Raw genomic sequence first — 16,774 nt, 5'->3', positions numbered from 1 at the left:
GATTCTACTGATGCTAATGCATCAGTGACATTCTCCTGTGAACACATTCATGTAAACAAAGGGATGTGATAGTATACTAAGCATTGCAGGGGAAGTTTTATAGGAGTCTCAAGGGCTAGAATTTCAAATCTCTATGCTAATTTCTCAGAAGACATAGGAGAGGAAAATAGGAGCATGAGACCCAGAGGAACTAGAACATTTGGCAGGAATCCCTACCACAAGACAACTAGGAATCCAGTGGTTCATTCAATTGACAAGAAAATCCTTTTTTGATTACAAAGAAAAATAAAAAGAGTTTAGTACCAGAATTAGGATCCAAAGAGCCATTTATCATTTATTGAGTATCGATCATATCTACAAGCATATCTACAAGCATTATTTTGCAGAGGGCAAGAGAACAAACAACATATGGCTTTTGTGGTCAAGAGCTAAGAGTCTAGTTAGGAAGAAGTCATTAAAAATGGCAGAGAAATCTATCAGGAGGATGTAAAGCTGAAATGATCGGTGGCAAGAATAATTCAAGATGCACTAAAGATTCAGATGTAGCGCGAAACTCTGTGTGCTGTTTCTATGGTCACCGTGAAATTGTGCTGAACTCATAAAGTACTTTCTAAGGATTCTTACATCTTCCCTGGATAAAGCAACTTTGTTGCTTGGGCTGAACTTTAATAATTGGAAATAACTGAGTTTAATGAACAAATGAATGTTTATATCATTACGATACCTTTTTCTCCAATTTTCATGTGTCTAAGACTTAAGGAATGAGTGTGTGGGGTAGGTAATTATTTGTCCCTATCTACTCAAATATCTAGTAAAAATCCAAAATTATTTATGCAGTTCTAAAATCTGAATAATTTTGGATGTTCATGATTGTTATGGTTTGGATGTGTAGTGTCCCCCAAAAGATTATGTGTGAGACAATGCAAGAAAGTCTAGAGGAGGAATGATTGGACCATAAGAGACTTAATCCAATCAATGAATCTATCCTGTGATGGGATTAACTTGCTGTGAGCTACAGGCAGGTGAGTTATGGCTAGAGGTGGGTCTTTGGGGCATGACTCTGGGGTATGTATATTTCATATCTGGCAAGTGGAGCCTCTCCTTCTTTGCTACTTGCCCATCATGTGAGCAGCTTCCCTCTCCCACACTCTTCCACCATGTTGTTCTGCCTAACCTTGAGCCCTGAGGAATGGAGACTACTATTTATGCACTGAAATATCTGACATTGTGATCCCCCAAATAACCTTTTTCTCCTCTACAATTGTGCTGCTCAGGATTTTTAGTCACAGTGGCATACAAATTGACCAAAAGAGTGAGCTTTTAAAAAATTTCGAGAGAGCCTGATTCTTTGTTTTGCTGGACTCAAAAGTCCTCTTCCTGTGGACTCCTCCAGAAATGAGCTATATTTCATTCATACCTATAAAACCAAACTGGTTAAACTATATTATGGTTAATTATTTCTCACTCTTTGTTTTTATGTGGCATGTATGCTAAGTGTAGACAGTTTACTTTTGCACTTCTAAGTGTATTACCTCTTCAGGAGGCAATATTCTGCTGTGTGGAGAACATGCTTACATTGTTTTGGAAGGCAACAATAGAATAAGACAAAATTAAGGCAGCAGAGAGTGTTATCAGAAGCATACAGTAGTGATCATTAGTAGCCACCTTGAAAGACTGGTGATTTGGGGGCAGGTCCTGAAGTCAGTAGGAGGTGGGCATGCATATTGACAGAGCAGGCTCATGGCCTGCACAGTTGCAATGTTTGCACACAGGTGGAGATGGAGTGGCAGGCAGAATGAATGGCAACAGGTTATGAGGCTGGAATCTCAGGGACGGCACTCTGGTTCTGGGCTGTATGATAAAAACCTGAGATGTGCTGCAGGTGGTGTTTAAATGTCTCCAGCTGTGGGATTGGCAGAGGTGAGAAAACAGGCAGATGATTACATGGGCCAAGAAACAGGGCAAAGACTCAGAGTCCCAGTCAGGAAGTTAGGACAAAATGAGTGGACAACACATTCCACAGCCTCTTTAGAGGCCAGGATTTAGGCAAGACGGGTGGCAACAACTCAGGCAGAATGAGAGACAAGGGAACGTGATTGCAATGGTGATGATAATATAGATGTTTAGAGGCAAAGAGCTTATTTCCTATTGCCCTCCTGCCAAGGACTAAAAATGGCCTCATGCAGTGTGGATGCCAGCAAAAACACCTGGTTAGGAAGAGGTGTGAGGTTGCCAGTATCAGGGCAGTTTATGATGAAATGTACATGTTTACAAAGATATGAGTAACATATAGCCTGCACAATGAATTTCAAAAGTGGAGTTGTGATAATATTCTGACAAAGTTTTCATCTACAGCATAGACAGATTAATAAAATCATGATTCACGTATGTGTGAATATTGCTACCCCTTCAAATACAACTAACACATCTCATTTACATTTAACGGGGAAAAAAAGATGATGGTGCAGGGATAGCAGGTGTCATGCCCAACTGTCTCAAGGAACTTAATCTTTTTTTGGCTAAATGGATTCACTAAAATTTTATAGTCAAGCATTAAAATGCCTGAAAGATCCTGGGCAAAGATCCTACTAGATAACCCTGGAAATAGGAATGAGAAAGTGGTTCTTCTGAGTCTAAAGTAAGACAGAACCATGAATCCATATGTAACACTATCCTGCAGTCACTAGGAAAATTTGAAGAATATATATTTGAAATAATCAGCCAAAGCTTGATTAAAAGAGAAACAACTTTAAGTTGATTTTTAAAAATTGGTCTAGCATTTGTTTAGGGTACTTGTTCTCAAAAAGTGTGTTCATGGAACCAGTAGCCCCAACATCTATAAAAGAAACATAAATGCCAATTCTTGGGGACTTCTCTAAACCTACTGAAGTGAAAACACTTAGGGTGGGGTCAGCAGTTGTGTCTTAAATACACTTTACAGGTATGTAAAGTTGTCTAATTAATTTATTAATTAATTGGTACCAGGGATTGAACTCAGGGGTACTTAAACACTGAACCCCATCCCCTGTCCTTTATCTATTTATTTATTTTTATTTTTTATTTTGAGACAGGGTCTCACTAAGTTACGCTGGCCTTGCTAAGTTGCTAAAGCTAGCAATCTTACAATCTTCTTCCTCAGCCTCTCCAGCCCCTGGGATTATGGCATCAGCCACTGAGCCCAGTTAAAGGTGCCACATTTAGCAAATGAAATGCAGGATATTCAACTAAATTTGAATTTCAGATAAATACTGTGGGTAATATTTTAGTACAATTATCTCCTATGCAATATTTAGGATATACTTACACTAAAAAATACTTTGTTTATCTGAAATTCAAATTTGACTAGTAATACTGAATTTTAGACTTTTTAAGTGACTCTGGTGCAAATTAAAATTAGAGAACCACTCTTCTAGGTAAAAATAACAGCTATATTTTAAAAGATAAGAAAAAGTATCTTCCATGTCTATAAAGTCAAATTCTCAACTTATTTGGAGGCATACTGAATTCAGTCCTAAAATATTTTTGTTTGGCCCAATGCATTTGATTTTATTTGTTCTTTATTTTGGTGTTTGAATGGATTGCAATACATAAAATGTGGTTAAATTATTAGGTAAAATCAGGATCTGGATCATATTCCAAGATGGCAATAATTTGAAGCTATCAGAAATTGATCTCCAGTGTTCCACAGTTCCTGCCACCCCCTATTGCCTCTCTATCAGTATTGTAGGTGTTTCCCATCATTACTTATATTTGTGGTTGTATTGTTTTCATAATCCTGGGTTAGAATTGATTACTTGGTTGGATCCCCCGAAGATATGTAAGTTTGTAATGTCTTTTTATAACATTTTCCCCAAAATATGGACCTTTTGGAATATGAAACATCTCAAAGACTTCACATGGCAAACAGCAATACTATTTCAACTATATTCCAAAAAATGGGTTCATAGAATTAGAAATCAGAGCTGTGATAGAAACTAGTCCAAAATAACCAACTTTAACTTCAATAAAGGCAAGTTTAGAGGAAAATTGTTGGCTCCTTTTTGCATTGATGGCGACTTTTAAGAACTAAAATGCTTACACTGGAGATTATTTAATAATTAAAAGCACAGAGGCTGGTTTATAATCTTTATTTTGAAACTAAATTTGGGGCCATGTCTTCAATCTAGACCACATATATTCAATTGAAGGATTACGATTTGCTAATAATCATTTTCCTTTACCAGGTTTAAAATGTGATGAAGGGAATTAGTGGCTAACACCTTCTTGCAATTTGACTCCTGCACATATAAAAACTACTGTGGCTGTTGAAAATACACCATTTAGGTAGTGTTTGAATTATTTTAAGTCATTTAATAAGAACTAGAAAAAAATCCACCTAATTTATAATTAATCCAACTTTCTGCCTTCATGATTTGAATTCTGCAAAGTCACTTTTGATTTGAACTTTTGCAGCGATGTCCCTTTTACTATCTCAAAGAGTTTTCCCAGAATAAATCTTTCCTTCTTCAAGCTTGGAGAACATGTGCAATGCTTTTGTGACATATGGGCCTATCTACAGTAATTAATTCCTTCTTTGTCTGACCTAATTGCTCCATGTTGGCAACTCATGTTATTTTATTAAAGGCAACATTGTTAAATATGAGCAGAATATTGCCAAACTATTAGGGTTTTTCCCAAAGTACACAGTTTATTATTCCTCTATTTTATTAATTATTAATTTCTCTGTGTTCACTAAATATTTTCTAGAGTATGATGCCAAATGCTATTGCATGAACCAATTTAATTTATCTTTTTAATTATATTGATGATTAGTTATGTTCTGAATATATTTTGTAGGCGGAAATTAAATCCAATGTTCCTTTCCCATGATATAGTGTACTCCATTTTCTTCTTCTTAGGTAAAGTGGAAAACCTGGATGTTTTCAATTTTATATATGGTAGATCAATGTTCTCTGCACAGTTAATAAAAAAGGCCCTTTTATCCACCTTAAATTACCTTACTTCAGGTTGATGATTGCCTCTCAGATCCATCTGGACATTTTTCTCCACCCACCTGCATCTCCCATTTAGTCCAAACTCCAGAGCAGTTATTTATGGTAATATTTGGTTTCAGATACAGTAAAAAAAATCAGGAATTTACAAAACTTGATTGTTGTCACTTTGACCCTATTTGCAACAGAGAAAAATTCCCAAGAGGATAAATTTTATGTATTACTCTCTAGATTTGCAGGACAGTTAAAAAGCTATTCACAAGTCTCATGTAGTATGTTACCAGATGCTTAATTCTACATGCCTAATTCTAATGCTATTTCTCATGTATTAAAATATACTGAGTATATGTAAACAATAAAATAACTATATTATGAATTCATGCCTTTTCATTTTTTTAAAATTCTAATATATTGTATTTGAAAAAATCACATGGAATTTGTATAGTCTTCACAAGCAATTTTCATCTATAGCAGTTAGTTATTTAGACAGGACCTCTCAATTTAACCTCAACAAAGGAATAGGTGCAGCAGAGGTAAAATAAAGCATAGCAGGCTCTCCTCTCTACTTCCTCCATCCCCCAGCACGATAAAACTGGAAGAGAAAAATATTTTTGGAAGATTTTCACATGAATTTAAATATTTTGTAAACCACCATACCATATGAATTTCTCACATTTTAAGAAAATTTTTCTTAAAAAATTATAAGAAAATTTTTAAAATTTTCTTAAAAACAATGGGTTCTGAAGCTTCAGAAGAAAGGACAGATACAGGCTAGAACAAATAGTCATTTCTCAGCTTTCAGTGTCAGATTAGATTTTTCAGGGAGACAATAGGCTTGGAAAGACGACTTTGTTAAGGAATAGTGTTGAGAGTTTTAAATTGCTTTAGCCTGGGGGAATTTATCATTAATTATGTTTTCTTTTAATATAATAAAAACGTGCTTTTGTTTAAGACAAAAAATTACTACCATAGGAATTGGAAGAAGTACAGAAAGGGAAAGCCTAAAAGCCTGTATTTAGCTCTTCCAGTCCTGACATGTGAGAATGGGGGACAGACAGGAAAAAGGTGGGAAAAGTCTGTCAGTGTCAGGATACTTGTCCCAGCTTTCAATCTTACCTCTGTCTCATCCTGTGAGTGGGCTTCAGAAATATTCAGAGATCCATAGATCGGCTTAGATGTGTATATCCCTGGGTATACTGGGGAGCTGGAAGGGAGGTAGACTGAAATCTCCTGGTAGTAGAAGTCCTGCATGTGGCCATCTTCTCACTGTGATAGGTGTCATCACAATGCAATTTGCATAGGGATATTGAGGGGAGGAAAGATAGCAGTAACATAGTTACCTGGATGAGGAAATATTTTATATAAGCTAAATGAAAAGGTAATATACAGGACTGCAGGAAATCATCTAAAAGATAGCCATTGGCATCAGCCCTTCAGATTCATGCACACTTAAGTAAAATGTAGCACAAGTTAAGCAGAGCCTGCCCCGAGTTCATCTCTCCATTTGTCTCTTCTTTGACAAGGATGGGTTTCAAAACACCCCATGGATAGTTCAAAGAACATTTCCAGCAGCATCATTTTTAATAGTTCAAAATTAGGAATAAATGGTCTACCAAAAATTAGAATTGTTTGATGTGACCATATCATGGGATATAATATAATTAACCTTCAATGTATATTTCATATGTTCGTACAAAAGGATGCATTCGTAAAAGAGAAAAAGTATACTAGAGCTATATGCAACAATATGAAGGATATGCAAACATTGTATTAACGACAAGAAGCAAGATGCAAAAGTTTACTTTAGATATTTTTGTATAAATTCAAAAACCAGGAAAAATGTAACTATATTGTTTCAAGATGTATATTTTGGTGATCAATCAGAAAACATTAAATTAATTGCAACAGTTGTCAGGATAACAGTTAATTCTGGGATTGGAAAAGGAGGGTGTCTTACAAAAGCGCACAGTATCTTCCAGAGTGTAGGGAATTTTATTATTATTATTATTATTATTATTATTATTATTATTATCAGTCTATATGGTAGTTACATTACTCTTTATCTTATAGTCATTTTTCAAACTATTTATGTTTCATGCATATTTTTGTACTTTCCTATAGTAGGCAATTAAAATGGAAAAAGTATAAAATCCTGGGGAGTTTTTCAAAGGTGAGTCATATGCTAGGGCCAAAGTCTTCCTGTAGCAAAGGACTTATTTCCTGGGTTGCCACCACAAGGTCAAGAGACCAGGAGAGGCTCCCAGCGCCAGGGAGAACTAGGTGAGACCAGATCAACTAGACATGACTATCTGTCTCTGTTAAACCAAAGGAAATAAAACAGAAGATAAGTCATACCAACTGCAGTCTTCAGAAAGAGATGCCAATGCTATTCCCGCCCCCCCGGGAAAATCAGGGAGCCCAAACCAGACACCCTCAACAGAGTCTAAAGATTAATCAAGAGACACATATTTACATATGGTCACCAGCTACCTTCATTCCACATCACACCCACATACTAGGGTAATATCTTGGTTAGAAGCAGGGGCAGGACTCTAAGCATGTTTTACTTAAAGACACTTAAGCATTTACCTAACAGAATGGTTTAATTAGTGCATCTACTATGTTGTCTACTATGTTTATAAAAACAAAGTAAAATTTAGATTTTTTTTCCAGTATATTGAAAAGGGTGGGATTGTTAGGAAATTCATAGCAGTACCATAAAACATAATTTATATTTTCTTTGAATATATGAAGGTTGTGAAGAAAAATCTTTCATAGGTGGCATATGTAAAGAAAAATCAAGACGAAAGACTCAGCATTGTTTTTGAATATTTAGCCTAGTTTCATTGGGACAAAGTCAGTTATCCCACAAATTATCCCACAAATTATCCAAGTTATCCCACAAATTAATTGCTTTTGCAGATAATTGTCTCATACACTAGGATTCTTATAGTCATGTAGTTCCTAAATTTGGTGTGGCAAAAGAAAATGTCTTTGTTTCATATCTGTCTATCTCTCTATATATAATAAATATGTATGAATATATATAATAAATATATATACATATATGTGTAAATATACATTTCAATGAATACACATACATGTATTTGTTTCATGTATATATGTATACACACAACACACATACACACACACATATATATGTGTATATATATATATATATATATATATTTTTTTTTTTTTTTTTTTTTTTGCAGTAGTGGGGATTGAACCTAGGACCCCACACATGCTAGCCAAATGGTCTTCCACTAAACTTCCTCCCTAGCCCTTTGTTTCTTTTTTCTATGGCCTACCTACAAAACTATACTTGATTATAGTCAACACTCTGCAAAAGAGAACATCAAAATATGAGAAAAGGACATTCACAGTTAATTAAAATATTGATATGCCCGAATAACATCAATGGAATTGTGAAGAAAAATAATAAAGCAACTGAACATACTTGTAAGTTTTTGAAAAAAATGCTTTCATGATTTTGAGAGATAACTTCATACCTTATATGACATGCTGTTTGCTACTCTGTTCAACTCAAACAAAAATATTCCTACTAATACACACAATACAACTGTGACACGGCATGGTTCCCATGTGTCCCTCATTTCAGAGTTCCTGTAAAACAGCAACTCTACCTAATGTAGCTTTGTATCTTCCACAGCACTTAAGATTTCAATCAGCATTTGAATGAATTCATGTAGGAATGATCAAAAAATGTGAAATCCTGAACGTCTGGAGTTTGCAATTTCAAATAATTTAATAATTAATTTCAAGAATTATTTTAAAAATTCAAACACGAAGAAGTCTTAAATACATTTTATAACTGATTTGAATTCAGTTCAGCTACATTTATTTTTTAATAATTCACCTATAATTAAGCTGCCTAAAGTCTGACATCAGTCAACGATTAAAAAACCTGTTTTCCTTTTATAGTGGTAAATCTTATAAAATTTTATGACAGGTCATCAGATAGACTTTTTGTATTTCCTCAGACTTAATACACAGCACAAATGTATGATGATGCCAATATTTTAAAGTTTTCAAATAAGATGACTATCTTAGAATTATACAGATGAATGAGGGCATGACATTTTTTAATGCAAAACTTTCCAGAGAAGAGAATCCACAAAGACCCTAGGAGAAGGAGTGTGGATAGGAGAATGGGGAGACTCCTCTTGATTATCAAGGGAGAAGACAAGCAAAATATATGGCCAGAGGCTTCTTAATCTCCAATGCACAAGAAAATCATCTGTTTTCTAGTGGAAAGAGTAAATTCAAGCACCCAATTAAGATTCAGAGTTTTGACCATGCATACTATTAAGCAGAAATAGGATTGTAATTCTGTATCTAATTTTATTCTCTGGTTTGGAAGGTTTGGAGTTTGGTGCCAATAGTCAGGTGAAGGCAGGTTCTGCAATTGCTAAAAATGCTAATTGTGAGAGTCTTCAGAAGCCCTTGCTCTTCATACTACAAACAGTGTGCCAATGGCAGCAAGGCAATCTCTCTCCCTCTCCCTCCCTCCCCCTCCCACCTCTCTCTCCTTTCTTTGTCATTCTACACTTAGAAACTCTTATGTAGCTTTATTTGTAAGTTAACTGGTTGACTACAAAATTCTTATCTATAATAATACACAAAATAGGACATTTTGGTATTATTGAGTCTTAAAGTAGTTTAATAATACCAACAAATCCGAGAAGAACTGGTTTTGAGACATGAAGTCTCTTCAATATCACCAAACATTTTTAAACATTCTTTGTTTTTTTCTTTCATTTTTATTTTTTAGTACCAGGGATTGAACCTAGTGTTACTTAACCACTGAACCACATCCCCTGTCTTTTTAATTTATTTTGAAAAAGGGTCTTGCCAAGTTGCTTAGGGCCTTGCTAAGTTACTAAGGCTGGCCTTGAATTTGCAATCCACCTGCCTCAGTCTCCCAAACCTCTGGGATTACAAGCATGCACCAGTACACACCATACTCAGCTTAAGTCATTCTTTTTTTTTTTTTAGTTGTAGTTGGACACAATACATTTATTTTATTTATTTATTTTTATGTGGTGCTGAGGATGGAACTCAGCGCCTCGCATGTGCTAGGCAAGCACTCTACCACTGAGCCACATCCCCAGCCCCTTAAGTCATTCTAAAGTGATGTAAATAGGAATGTGTTTTGTCACATTTCTCCAGACACAGGAAATGTAAGTAAGACTTGCTGCATCAGAGTGGAGTATTAAAATAAATGTTTTGTTATTATTTTTTTCAGTTTAATTAAGGGTTTTAAGCTATATATATTACCAATACTATTAATATATTTCTTCAGTACTTTATAGTTTGGTTTTTATATGTTAACACTATACTCACTTTGATTCTTTTCACCACTCTATAACATATGAAGGTCAGGAATTCTCATCAGTTATCCTGCCCGTACTATATCACACTTTAAAAAAGAAAATGTTAAGCCTAACTTAATCAAATCAACCAAATCAATAAAATAAAACTAATCAACTTGTTTTAAGGTCTATATTATTTAGTATTAGTATATTCACTCCAACTTTGTTAGAGTCTGTAAACAAGTCAAAATAACACCTGGCATTTTGCCAGGGGAATGTTAGAGTTCGTAAACAAGTCTGGATGGTGCCTGGCAAAATGCCAGAGGGAGTGGTTTGAGAAGTAACAAAAGCGAGCCATTAAGTGTGGAGATACCTTATTGGTTGACTGATGTATCTAGTTTATGCTAATTAGATAAGCTGTGTGGAATGTATAAATACTGCTCCTGTCCTGCAATAAATGGCTTCCACTCCTGCTGTATCAATCTACACAAGTTCTTCGTCACCCCCCGGTTATTTTGCTGCAGCCGGACTGTGGCACAACTTTTTATGGGATTTGTTTGCATGATGAATATTGTTTTCACCCTTTGCCTTACACCTATTGGTACCATTGAATATAATATAATATAATATAATATAATATAATATAATATAATATAATATCCTATAGAGAACATTATATTTAAATCTTGTTTTATATTTTATCCAGAACCTCTGCTTTTTGTTTGGACTGGTTAATTCATTCATATTTAATGTTATTGTTAATAAAGTTGATTTACAGCTGCCATCTGTACATTTGTTTTGTCTCATGTCATTTTTAAATTTCTTTTTTGCTGCTTACTTTTGAATTAAGTATAATATTTTCTGTTAGCCAGTTTGATGTCACTATAACAGGACTTGAGATAATCAACTTATGAAGAGGAAAGGTTTATTTGGCTCATGTTTTTAGAGGTTTCAGTCCATGACTAGATGGTCCTATTGCTTTGTGACTGGGGTGACCTATCATGACCTTTGTGACAAAGCAAAACTGTTCACCTCTTACTGGGAAATGAAAAAGAGGAAGAGTAAGGGGCTAGTTTCAAACTATCCCCTTTACAGACATGTCCCCAATGACCCAAAGATCTCCTATTAGGACTACCTCTTAAAAGTTCTACCATCTTGTAATAGTGACTATGTGGGAACTAAGGCCTTACCACGTGGACTTTGGGGGACATTTCAGGTCCAAACTATATAGCACATCAATTCCTTTAGGAATTTTCCTTTTAATTTTTTACTTGTTTCTTAGTAGCTGCCCAAGGGTTTACTTACATCTAAACTTATCAAAATCCACCTTCCTTTATACCAACTTAATTCCATAGGTACAGATATAATGAGATCTAAAAGTGTTATTTTTATATAACTCTACTACTTCTTCCCCATATTTATGCATACAAATATATACATACACATACATATCAGATCCATAAATAAATTATTATAATTATTGCTTTCTAAAATGTTATGTCAGTGAAAGTCATTGAGGAAAGAAAAGTCAGTATATATTTTAGAGTTTGTTATATTTAACTTCTTATTTGTCATTTCCATCTGGTATAATTTCCTTAACTTCAATATAATTCTACTCCAAGACACCTTTTTTCTATTGGACCAATAATAAAATATATCCCTATCTCTATCTACCTGTCAATCATCATCTACTTCCATTGTTTCACACATTTTCTTCTTAAATCAATTAAGAGTGAAAAAAGATAAATATGTATTTATATTCTTGACTCACCAGCAATTTCCAGTTTTCTTGAGGATTACAACTTATATTTCTGCTTACTTGCTTTCAGCCTGAAGAATTTTTTGTGTGCACCTAATAAAGTTAGTCTACTACCAACAGATTCTCTCAGGTTTTGTTTATCTGGTAATACCTTTACTTTCTCTTCATTTCTGCAAGATAGTTTTGTTCCATTGCTTCTGATGAGAAGTTTACAGTAAGTTCTGTCAGGGATACTTAGTATATGATAAATAATTTTTCTTGATGCTTTTAAGATTTTTCTCTTTGTTTTTAATTTCCACCATTTGTTTAACCACAATGTCTCTGTGTGTACATCTCTTTCATTTCTTCTATTTGGAGTTTGTTGAACTTCCTGAATGTGTAAGTTCATGTCTCTTGGCAAGCCTTTGTGGTCTTTGGACGTTGTTTCTCATATGTTTCTTCAGTTGATTTCTCTTTTTTCTCCCTTTTCGGAGATCTCAATTATACACTTGATGCATCTAAAGGTGCCTCATATTTATAGGAGAATCTATTCATTTTTCTTCATTCTATTTTCTCTATTATTTGGATTGTATAATCTCTATCATTCTATCCTCAAGTTTACTTATTTTTTCCTCTGCCAACTCAAATTCACTATTGAGGTTTTGTTTAATTTTAGTTGCTGAAGTTTTCACATTCAGAATTTCCATTTGGATTTTTAAATATTTTCTGTATTGTTTGACTAGGTGGTATTTATGCACCTTTTCTTTATTACTTAAGCATGGCTTCCTTTGGATCCTTGAGCACTTTACAATAGAAACTTTCAAGTCTTTATCTGTTAAATCTAGTATCTAGGCCCTCTCATAAGCTGCTTCCATTGTCTGCTTTTTTTATGTGTATATGTACATACTGCCTGTCTCCTAATTTCTTTTGTTAAATATAGGACATTTTACATAGTATATTTTAGGAATTTTGGATATGGATTCCCCTCCTTGGTGAAGCTTGTTTTTGTAATGGTGTATTTGTTTTGACTTAACAAGGCTACTTTAGCAAAGTCTATTTTTCTCACAGTATGAAGTATTTGGTGTCTCTCCTCTGAGAATGCAGCCTTGGGCATATGTGCATTCACCCTGGGATCTCAATGGTTTAATAGGACTCTCTTTGATTGTCTCTTTCTGATTTCTTATTAAACCATCTGCTTCATTTGTATTACAGCCTGCCCAGTAGACTCCAGGAATACTGGCTGATTGCTCTATTGTTCTCAGAGGTGCCATGGGGCATCAATTGTTCAGCATTCTCATCAAATTCAGACATTAAGAGTTTCTGAGGCCAGTCTTTGGGTTTTTTCATCTCTAGTAGTTTTTTTTGTTTGTTTTGTTTGTTTTTTGTATCTGGGATTGAGCTCAGGGGCACTTGACCACTAAGCCACATTCCCAGCCCCTATTTTGTCTTTTATTTAGAGACAGGGTCTCAATGAGTTGCTAAGGGCCTCTCATTGCTGAGGCTGGCATTGTATTCAAGATCCTCTTGTCTCAGTGTTCCAAGCTGCTGGGATTACAGGCATATGCCAACATACCCAGCCCTAGTTTTGAGTTGTGTTTTTCTGTAATTATCTATGGTAAATTAGATGGCCAATGGTTTAGCTTGTTGTTGTTGATTTAGAGGAACTTTTGTTTTTGAGAGCATCTTTTTGGCTTGGTGTCCCAAGGGGGCAAAATTTTGAGGTATGCAGTCGAGGGGAGAAATGAAAGAATGTTCACGCGCTTCTGCCCCTTTCAATGCTTTATTCACTTGAATTACTCAATACAATTTTACTCTATAGGTTCTTGATCAAGAAAACGACAATTCTTAATGCTAGGCACTGCAATAGACATAATCAATTCACAGCAAACAATTCTAGATTAATTAATTCACAGCAAACAATTCTAGATTAATTCTAAGCACTGCAAAACACACTTAATCATGACAGGCTAATGACAGACATTCCTTCTGCATGCTAAGTTCAAATGTCTTAAGGCTTAGGCTTTATGTCCAGCAGATGCACACTCAGACCGCAGTGATCAGGTCCAGAACCAAGGCAGGCTTTTCCTGGTGTGGAGTGGACAACTGGTTGAGAAGAAGGTTCTAGGAAGAAGTTGCAGCTCTCAACAGGGTCCAGACAAGGCGGTAGAGTTTGAGAGCAGTGAGGATCACCCAGAGGATCAGGAACATTGACAAGTGATGGAATGTCAGGCTCTCCAGCTCAGTGCATCCTTGTTTCAGCTGGCTGAATCCCTGTTCATTTGCTCTATTATTTATACTAAATTTGGGGGCTTTGACCCCCTTTCAATCCTTACCAGCTACCACCAGATTTCTCCCTGACATCATTTACCCTGGGGTCAGAAACAAGTGGTCTGGTAGTCTCCACCCTGATCTTCTTGCCTTTCCCTCTTACCAGGCGAGGACAGCCTGGCAGAGGCTTCACTCTGTTTATCAGGGTGGGGGGAAGTAACTTGTTTGAGACCAGTACTGGAGGGCTCTGTGGGTGTGCCTCATGAGACTGCAAGTTTCAAACTGGAGTTTTTAAAATACAGTTGGTTAGGCTCAGGCCTAAGGCCATCCTCACACTTGGACTTCCCCAAACTCCTTTTTAAATACAATTTTTTTTTTCAGTACAGCTTCAGAGTACTCTTTTTTTAAATACAACTATCTTTCTCCCTGTGAAAACTTCCTGAGCCACTACTATGGGCTGTGGGTGGCACAGTAACCTCTGGGTAACCCAGTAGCCTCTGATCTTCTTAGCTTTCCTCTCTCAGCATGGGACCTCTTCTTTAGAAGTAAACTGAGATCAGAACAATAGAAATGTCAATATTCTCAGCTTGATGTATGTGGGTAGAGCCTCTATCTTCTGGATAGGGTAGAGTGGGAAAAGAAGCCTCATACCTCTTAATCTGGCCCCCTCAGGAATTTAACCTTCAACTTGCATTTGGAGTAGATGAGAAATATTGATGACCTAAGGTTGTTGGAAATGTTTTATAAAACTTGATTGGGGGCTAAGGAGAAAATGTGAAACTTCCTCTCTACCATACCTAATAAGGTAGAAATTTCATCATGCAGGGATTTGTGAGTAGACAGGATAGGGTCATAAGTCCAATGCCAGGGTCTCTCCCTGTTCTTACTGTGACAAATAAAAAACTTCGGTTTCTTTTTTTCTCAAATAAATTTTTGTCCAATTGCTAGATACCCTTAGGCCAAATTAGTTTTATAATTTCAACAGTTTTGCTTCTATCATTGAGAAATGGTCCACAAAGCTACCCATACCAGCATCCTGGATATAAAACCCCCATAAGCTTATTCTTTTAAAGTTTTATTTTCAGTTATTTAAAGGAAACTTGAGGTAAGATATGAAAGACAAGCACGTTCAATTTGCCATCTTGATCTAACCTAATCTCTTTCATTTCATTTTAAGACTTCATCTCTTCCTTCAAGGCCTCACGTGTGTTTCCTAGGTATGATTTTTCTTTCACTCACATCATTGTTATTTTACAGAATCAGGCCCAGAAACTCTGTAGGAGAACTTAGGTTCAAATCTCAGTTTCTAGATCACTAGTTGTAACTTCTAATCATGAGACATAACATCACATGATCTTTGTATTTCTGTTATTTACATATAATAAAGGGAAAGAGTATATAACATGGCTAAAGACAACATATTAAATGCACATACATACCATCACTCAGAGAACACAGGTTCTCTCACAGGAAAGTTTGTGGCAGAATATTAACTTCATCATCTAACAAGCTTTAATTTAAAAAAAAAATCATGTACACACAAAGCAATAATTATTACACTAAAAAATGTTTCAACAAGAATGTAATTCATTTGAATTTTTTCTGATTCTTGATTAACCTCAATAGTGCTTTAGAGTCTCATGTAAGAGGCAGTGAAGATTTGATGGCTAGACAGAAGAATTTTCTCTACATATGGGTTCTCAGATATTTTGATGTTCCTTTTGCATTAGTTTAGATAAAACAGACAAAGTGATTTTAAAATGAAATTACTAACGGGTTTTATTTCTGAAATCATTCCTGTTTAATCCCACAGTGACCGATTCCTGTATCTGGAACACTTGCTTTACCTTAAGGATTTGTAACATTGGCATTTTCCATACTGTGAAGAAATGTCATATTATCACATTGAAATTTTGCTGACTCTTACCCCATTTGTTTGAAATCTGTAAAAACTCATTCACAAACTGAATGAAAATTTGCCTTTGTTATAATTTTATAAAATGAGTTTTTGAAATATTTATCAGAGCAAAAGAACTGTGAATAAAGTAGGTGAGGCAATCAATAATGGTTTTGTTTAATAAACATGCTACTAGGTGGGAGGAGCACCAATAAGCATGGGTTTGTTATACTTTTGGTCAAGTAAAAATAATTCAATTATTTTAATTAGTTTTGCATGACAGTAGAATGCATTTATGCACTTTGATATATCATACATAGATAGGATATAATTTCTAATTTTTCTGAGTGTATATGTTGTAGAATCATATTTATCATACTGTCACATATATACATATAGTAATAATGTCTATTTCATTCTACTATCTTTCCTATCTCCACATTTCCTCTCCTACTCTCCCATCACTTTCATCTACCTAATCTAGAGTAATGCTATTCTCCCCTAGTGCCCCCCCCACCTAATTATGAATTGGCATCTGCATATT

Source organism: Marmota monax, unplaced genomic scaffold (assembly GCF_021218885.2).
Source record: "Marmota monax isolate L192 unplaced genomic scaffold, Marmota_monax_Labrador192_F-V1.1 WCK01_AAM20220418_F8-fsc00002, whole genome shotgun sequence".
Classification (NCBI taxonomy): Eukaryota; Metazoa; Chordata; class Mammalia; order Rodentia; family Sciuridae; genus Marmota; species Marmota monax.
The sequence above is the reverse complement of the archived record's forward strand: the minus strand, read 5'-3'. Positions refer to the sequence as shown.